Raw genomic sequence first — 9,016 nt, 5'->3', positions numbered from 1 at the left:
GGGATTCCTTCCTTGGCCGCCGCCCCCCTAGGAGATTGGATCTCCTAGGGCCGGCGCCCCCCTAGGCTCCCTATATATAGTGGGGGAAGGAGGGCCTCTCAATCCACGCCTTTGGTGCCTCCCTCTCCCTCTCCAACACCTCCTCCTCCATAGAGCTAGGCGAAGCCCTGCTGGAGTACCGCAGCTCCTCCACCACCACGCCGTCATGCTGCTGCTTGAGCCATCTTCCTCAACCTCTCCTTCCCCTTGCTGGATCAAGAGGGAGGAGATGTTACGCTGACCGTACGTGTGTTGAACGTGGAGGTGCCGTCCGTTCGGCGCTAGGATCTCCGGTTATTTGGATCACGTCGAGTACGCCTTCCTCATCCCCGTTCTTTGAACGCTTCCGCGCGTGATCTACAAAGGTATGTAGATGCAATCCGATCACTCATTGCTAGATGAACTCCTAGATGGATCTTGGTGAAACCGTAGGAAATTTTTTGTTTTCTGCAACGTTCCCCAACAGTTTCAAGAAGGGCAAGGGCTAGAAGGGAAACTTCATGGATGGCAAACCAGTTGCCGCTCCAGTGAAGGATCCCAAGGTTGAACCCAAACCCGAGACTAAGTGCTTCTATTATAAGGGGAACAGTCACTGGTAGCGGAATTACCCCAAATGCATGGTAGATAAGAAGGCTGGCAACTTCAACAAAGTATATACGTGTTATTAATGTGTACCTCACTAGTACTCCTGGTAGCACCTGGGTATTGGATACCGGTTCAGTTGCTATTATTGGTGACTTGAAGCAAAAGCTACGGACTAAACAGAGACTGGCTAAGGGCGAGGTGACGATGTGTGTTGGAAGTGTTTCCAAAGTTGATAAGATCACCATCGCACGCTCCATCTGCCTTCGGGATTAGTATTGAACCTAGATAAATGTTATCAGGTGTCTACGTTGAGCATGAATATGATTAGATCATGTTCATTGCAATACGGTTATTCATTTAAGTTATAGAATAATGGTTATTCTGTTTACATGAATAATACCTTTCATGGTCATGCACCCTATGTGAATGGTTCATTGAATCTCGGTCGTGGTAATACACATGTTCACGCCAAAAGATGTAGAGTTAATAATGATAGTACCACTTTCTTGTGGCACTGCCGCTTAGGTCATATTGGCATAAGATGCATGAAGAAACTCCATGTCGATGGATGTTTGGAGTCACTTGATTTTGAATCGCTTGACACATGCGAGCCATGCCTCATGGGCAGGATGACTAAGACCCCGTTATTAGGTACAATGAAACGGGCAAGTGACTTGTTGGAAATCATACATGCTGATGCGTGTGATCCAATGAGAATTGAAGCGTGCGGTGGATATCGCTATTTTCTCATCTTCACTGACGATTTGGGTAGATATAGGTATATCTACTTAATGAAGCACAAGTCTGAAACGTTTGAAAAGTTCAAGCGATTTCAGAGTGAAGTTAAGAATCATCATAACAATAAGATCATGTTCCTATGATCTGATCAAAAGGGGATTTCCTGAGTTATGAGTTTGGAAATCACTTAAGACATTGTGGAATTGTTTCACAGTTGAAGCCACCTGGAACACCACAAGGTAATGGTGTGTTCGGACGTCATAATCGAACCCTATGAGATATGGTGCGATCTATGATGTCTCTTATCGATCTACCGTTTCATTTTGAAGTTATGTGTTAGAGACAGCTGCATTCACTTTAGATAGGACACCATCTAATTCCGTTGAGACGACGTCGTGTGAACATTGCTTTGGCAAGAAACCAAAGCTGTCGTTTCTTAATGTTTGGGACTGCGATGCTTAAGGCTTCAGCCGGAGAAGCTCGAACCCAAAGCAGACAAACACATCTTCATATGATACCCAAAGGTTACAGTTGGGTATACCTTCTATCTCAGATACGAGGGCAAATTGTTTGTCGCTAAGAACGGGTCCTTTCTCGAGAAGGAGTTTCTCTCGAAAGAATTGAGTGGGAGGAAGATAGAACTTGATGAGGTTTTTGAACCTTTATTTCAACCAGAGAGTGATGCAACACAGAAAGATGTTTTCTGTGGCACCTACGTCCGTTGAAGAGGAAGTTAATGATAGTGATCATGAAGCTTCGGATCAAGTTGCTATCGAACCTCATAGGTCGACAAGGATATGTACTACTCCTAAGTGGTACGGTAATCCTGTCTTAGATATCATGTTGTTAGACAACAATGAACCTACGAGCTATGGAGAAGCGATGGTGGGCCTGTATTCCGACAAATGGTTAGAAGCCATGAAATCCGAGATAGCATCCATGTATCAGAACAAAGTATGGACTTTGGTGGACTTGCCCGTTGATTGGCAAGCCATTGAGATAAATGGATCTTTAAGAAGAAGACGGACGTGGGAAGTAATGTTACCGTCTATGAAGCTCGACTTGTGGGAAAGAGTCTTTTCACAAGTTCAAGGAGTTGACTACGATGAGAATTTCTCACCCGTAGCGATGCTTAAGTCTGTCGGAATCATGTTAGCATTAGCTGTATTTTTCGATTATAAAATCTAACAGATGGATGTCAAAGCAAGTTTTCTTACCAGTTTTCGTCAGAAAAAGTTGTATATGATACAATAAAAGGTTTTGTCGATCCTAAGGATGCTAAAAGGTATGCTGGCTCCAGCGATCCTTCTATGGACTAGAGCAAGCATCTCGGAATCAGAATATATGCTTTGATGGAGTGATCAAAGATTTTAGGTTTATACAATGTTTGCTAGAAACTTGTATTTACAAGAAAGTGAGTGGGAGCACTACAACATTTCTGATAAGTATATGTGGATGACATATTGTTGATCCGAAATAATGTAGAATTTCTGGAAAGCATAAATGGTTGTTTGAAGAGTATTTTTTCAAAGGGAGACCTGGATAAAGCTGCTTACATACTGGGCATCAAGATCTGTAGAGATAGATCAAGATGCCTGATGATACTTTCAAAGAACGCACACCTTGACATGTTTTTGAAGGAGTTCAAAATAGATCAGTCAAAGAAGGGGTTCTTACCTGAGTTGTAAGGTGTGAAGTTGAGTAAGACTCAAAGCTTGATCATGGAAGAAGAAAGAGGAAGGACGAAGGTCGTCCCCTATGCTCTTGTCATAGGCTCTATACGGTATGCCATGCTGAGTACCGCACCAGATGTGTGCCTTGCCACATGTCTGGCAAGAGGGTACAAAGGTGATCTTGGATTGGATCACCAGATAGCGGTCAAAATTATCCTTAGAGGAATAAGGAAATGTTTCTCGGTTATGGAGGTGATAAAGAGTTCGACGTAAAGAGTTACGTCGATGCAAGCTTAACACCTATCCGGATAGCTCTGAGTAGAGATACCAGATACGTATAATGGAGTAACAATTTGGAATAGCTCCAAGTGGAACGTGGTAGCAGCATCTATGACATAAAGTTTTGCGAAATACATAGGGATCTGAATATGGCAAGACCCGTTGACTACAACCTCTCTCACAAGCATAACATCATCAAACCTAGAACTCATTGAGTATTAATCACATAGTGATGTGAACTAGATTAGTGACTCTAGTAAACTCTTTGGATGTTGGTCACATGGCGATGTGACCTGTGAGTGTTAATCACATGGCGATGTGAACTAGATTATTGACTCTAGTGCAAGTGGGAGACTGTTGGAAATATGCCCTAGAGGCAATAATAAATTAGTTATTATTATTATATTTCATTGTTCATGATAATCGTTTATTATCCATGCTATAATTGTATTGATAGGAAACTCAGATACATGTGTGGATACATAGACAACACCATGTCCCTAGTAAGCCTCTAGTTGACTAGCTCATTGATCAATAGATGGTTACGGTTTCCTGACCATGGACATTGGATGTCGTTGATAACGGGATCACATCATTAGGAGAATGATGTGATGGACAAGACCCAATCCTAAGCCTAGCACAAAGATCGTGTAGTTCGTATGCTAAAGCTTTTATAATGTCAAGTATCATTTCCTTAGACCATGAGATTGTGCAACTCCCGAATACCGTAGGAGTGCTTTGGGTGTGCCAAACGTCACAACATAACTGGGTGGCTATAAAGGTACACTACAGGTATCTCCGAAAGTGTCTGTTGGGTTGGCACGAATCGAGACTGGGATTTCTCACTCCGTGTAAACGGAGAGGTATCTCTGGGCCCACTCGGTAGGACATCATCATAATGTGCACAATGTGATCAAGGAGTTGATCACGGGATGATGTGTTACGGAACGAGTAAAGAGACTTGCCGGTAACGAGATTGAACAAGGTATCGAGATACCGACGATCGAATCTCGGGAAAGTATCGTATCGCTAGACGAAGGGAATTGTATACGGGATTGATTAAGTCCTTGACATCGTGGTTCATCCGATGAGATCATCGTGGAGCATGTGGGAGCCAACATGGGTATCCAGATCCCGCTGTTGGTTATTGACCGGAGAGTTGTCTCGGCCGTGTCTGCATGACTCCCGAACCCATAGGGTCTACACACTTAAGGTTCGATGACGCTAGGGTTATAGGGAAAGTATGTACGCGGTTACCGAATGTTGTTCGGAGTCCCGGATGAGATCCCGGACGTCACGAGGAGTTCCGAAATGGTCTGGAAGTAAAGATTGATATATAGGAAGTATGGTTTTGGCCACCGGAAGTGTTCCGGGCATCACCGGTAGTGTACCGGGACCACCGGAGGGGTCCGGGGTCCACCGGGAGGGGCCACGGGCCCCGGAGGCATACATGGGCCAAGTGTGAGAAGGTACCAGCCCCTAGGTGGGCTGGGGCGCCTCCCCACCAAGGCCTATGCGCCTAGAGAGAAGAGGGGGGCAAACCCTAAGGGCAGATGGGCCCTAAGGCCCATGCCTGGTGCGCCTCCCTCTCCCCCCACTTGGCCGCCACCCCAGATGGGGACTGGGGCTGCCGCCACCCCTAGGGTGGAAACCCTAGGTGTGGGCGCAGCCCTCCCTCTCCCCCTATATATAGTGGAGGCAAAGGGGCATGCCAACACATGAGGTCCTTCTCATGTTGGCGCAGCCCTACCCCTCTTCCTCCTCGTCTCTTGTAGTGCTTGGCGAAGCCCTGCTGGAGTCCCGCGCTCCTCCACCACCACCATGCCGTCGTGTTGCTGCTGGATGGTGTGTTCCCCAACCTCTCCTTCTCCCCTTGCTGGATCAAGGCGTAGGAGACGTCACCGGGCTGTACGTGTGTTGAACGCGGAGGTGCCGTCCGTTCGGCACTAGGATCATCGGTGATTTGGATCATGACGAGTACGACTCCATCAACCCCGTTCACTTGAACGCTTCTGCTTGCGTTCTACAAGGGTATGTAGATGCACTCTCCTTCCCCTCGTTGCTAGATTACTCCATAGATTGATCTTGGTGATGCGTAGAAAATTTTGAATTTCTGCTACGATCCCCAACACTTAGCATGATCATGTAGTTGACACAGTATTTGTGTCAAAGCCACCGTTGATAATTCTTTCATACATGTCACTCTTGGTTCATTACATATCCCGGTACACCGCCGGAGGCATCCGTATAGAGTCATCTTTGTTCTAGTATCGAGTTGTAATCATTGAGTTGTAAATAAATAGAAGTGTGATGATCTTCATTATTAGAGCATTGTCCCAAGTGAGGAATAAAAAAAAAGAGAAAGGCCATAAAAAAGAGAAGGTCCCAAAAAAAGAGAGAAAGGCCATAAAAAAGAAAAGGCCCAAAAAATGAGAGAAAAAGAGAGAAGGGACAATGTTACTATCCTTTTACCACACTTGTGCTTCAAAGTAGCACCATGATCTTCATAGTAGAGATTCTCTCATGTTATCACTTTCATATACTAGTGGGAATTTTTTATTATAGAACTTGGCTTGTATATTCCAACAATGGGCCTCCTCAAGTGCCCTAGGTCTTCGTGAGCAAGCAAGTTGGATGCACACCCACTAGTTTCTTTTGTTGATCTTTCATACATTTATAGCTCTAGTGCATCCATTGCATGGCAATCCCTACTCTTTGCATTAACATCAATCGGTGGGCATCTCCATAGCCCATTGATTAGCCTCGTTGATGTGAGACTTTCTCCTTTTTTGTCTTCTCCACATAACCCCCTCATTATATTCTATTCCACCCATGGTGCTATGTCCATGGCTCGCGCTCATATATTGCGTGAAAGTTTATAGGTTTGAGATTACTAAAGTATGAAACAATTGCTTGGTATGTCATCGGGGTTGTGCATGATGAGAGCATTCTTGTGTGACGAAAATGAAACATGACTAAACTGTATGATTTTGTAGGGATGAACTTTCTTTGGCCATGTTATTTTGAGAATACATAATTGCTTAGTTAGTATGCTTGAAGTATTATCATTTTTATGTCAATATGAACTTTTGTCTTGAATCTTTGAGATATGAATATTCATACCAAAATTAATAAGAATTACATTAAAACTATGCCAAGTAGCACTCCGCATCAAAAATTCTCTTTTTATCATTTACCTACTCGAGGACGAGCAGGAATTAAGCTTGGGGATGCTTGATACGTCTCCAACGTATCTATAATTTTTGATTGCTCCATGCTATATTATCTACTGTTTTAGACATTATTGGGCTTTATTATCCACTTTTATATTATTTTTGGGACTAACCTATTAACTGGAGGCCCAACCCAGAATTGCTGTTTTTGCCTGTTTTAGGGTTTCGAAGAAAAGGAATATCAAACGGAGTCCAAACGGAATGAAACCTTCAGAAACATGATTTCCTCATCAGATAAGATCCAGGAGACTTGGACCCTCCGTCAAGAAAGCCACGAGGCGATCACGAGGGTGGAGGGCACCCCCCCTAGGGCGCGCCCCTGCCTCGTGGGCCCCTCGAATCTCCACCGACGTACTTCTTCCTCCTATATATATCCACGTACCCCAAACGATCAGAGCCGGAGCCAAAAACCTAATTCCACCACCACAACTTTCTATATCCACGAGATCCCATCTTGGGGCCCGTTCCGAAGCTCCGCCGGAGGGGGCATCGATCACGGAGGGCTTCTACATCATCATCCAAGCCTCTCCGATGAAGTGTGAGTAGTTTACTTCAGACCTACGGGTCCATAGTTAGTAGCTAGATGGCTTCTTCTCTCTTTTTGGATCTCAATACAATGTTCTCCCCCTCTCTCGTGGAGATCTATTCGATGTAATCTTCTTTTTGCGATGTGTTTGTTGAGACCGATGAATTGTGGGTTTATGATCAAGTCTATCTATGAATAATATTTGAATCTTCTCTGAATTCTTTTATGTATGATTTGTTATCTTTGCAAGTCTCTTCGAATTATCAGTTTAGTTTGGCCTACTAGATTGGTTTTTCTTGCCATGGGAGAAGTGCTTAGCTTTGCGTTCGATCTTGTGGTGTCCTTTCCAAGTGACAGAAGGGGCAGCAAGGCATGTATTGTGTCATTGCCATCGAGGATAACAAGATGGGTTTTTTATCATATTGCATGAAACTATCTCTCTACATCATGTCATCCTGCTTAAGGTGTTACTCTGTTTTTAACTTAATACTCTAGATGCATGCTGGATAGCGGTTGATGAGTGGAGTAATAGTAGTAGATGCAGAATCGTTTCGGTCTACTTGTCTCGGACATGATGCCTATATACATGATCATACCTAGATATTATCATAATTATGCTCAATTCTGTTAATTGTTCAACAGTAATTTGTTCACCTACCGTAGAATATTTATGCTCTTGAGAGAAGCCACTAGTGAAACCTATGGCCCCGGGTCTCTTTCTCATCATATCAATCTCCATCACTTTATTATTGCTTTGCTTTTACTTTTTACTTTGCATCTCTATACCAAAAATACCAAAAATATTATTTATCATCTCTATCAGATCTCACTTTCGTAAGTGACCGTGAAGGGATTGACAACCCCTAAGCGCGTTGGTTGCGTTGAGCTATTGTTTTTGTGTAGGTATGAGGGACTTGTGCGTGGCCTCCTACTGGATTGATACCTTGGTTCTCAAAAACTGAGGGAAATACTTACGCTACTTTGCTGCATCATCCTCTCCTCTTCGGGGAAATCCAACGCAGTGCTCAAGAGGTAGCAATGTAATAACTCATTATGATGTAAAAACAATCTATAAATTGCTGCTGTGTGAAAACTTGTATAAAGGTGTATGAATAAAACATGAAATAAAAAAGAAATAAAATACGAAATAATAGTAGTAGCGCGTGCTGGGAGAAGCGCTACTAGTAATTACTAGTAGCGCTTTTTGGAGAAAACGCTACTACTAAATCGATATAGCAGTAGCATTGGTTCACCCATGCTACTGCTAACCTTTAGCTGTAGCGCCGTACCAATAGCGCTCCAGCCTGCGCTACTGATAGGCCTAAAACCCACACTACTGCTAGGCGTTTCCCTAGTAGTGTACTCCTAGTAGGAGTAGGATTCCTCCCTTGGGGCGCGCCTTGTGAGGCCGGCTGGCCCCCTGCTCCACTCATTTATATACGGGGGAGGGGGCACCCCATAGACACACAAGTTGATTCTTAGCCGTGTGCGGTGCCCCCCTCCACATATTTCCACCTCAGTCATATTGTTGTAGTGCTTAGGCGAAGCCCTGGGTCGGTAACTTCATCATCACCGTCAACACGCCGTCGTGCTGACAAAACTCTCCCTCAACCTGAGCTGGATCTTGAAGTTCGAGGGACGTCACCGAGCTGAACGTGTGCAGATCATGGAGGTGCCGTGCATTCGATACTTGATTGGTTGGATCGCGAAGACGTTCGACTACATCAACCGCGTTACTTATCGCTTTCGCTTTCGGTCTATGAGGGTACGTGGACACACTCTCCCCGCTCTCCTAGATAGATCTTGCGTGATCGTAGGATTTTTTATGAAATACTACGTTCCCGAACAAGCACCTTAGACAGACTAATCATGAACAATGCTTGTTTGACTTCCAGTGTTATAAATAGCTTGGTCAGGGACTCATTCATTTCTTGAGTAATTTT

The sequence above is a fragment of the Triticum urartu genome, chromosome 4A, assembly GCF_056163025.1.
Source record: "Triticum urartu cultivar PI428250 chromosome 4A, HENAU_Tu73, whole genome shotgun sequence".
NCBI lineage: Eukaryota > Viridiplantae > Streptophyta > Magnoliopsida > Poales > Poaceae > Triticum > Triticum urartu.
The sequence above is the reverse complement of the archived record's forward strand: the minus strand, read 5'-3'. Positions refer to the sequence as shown.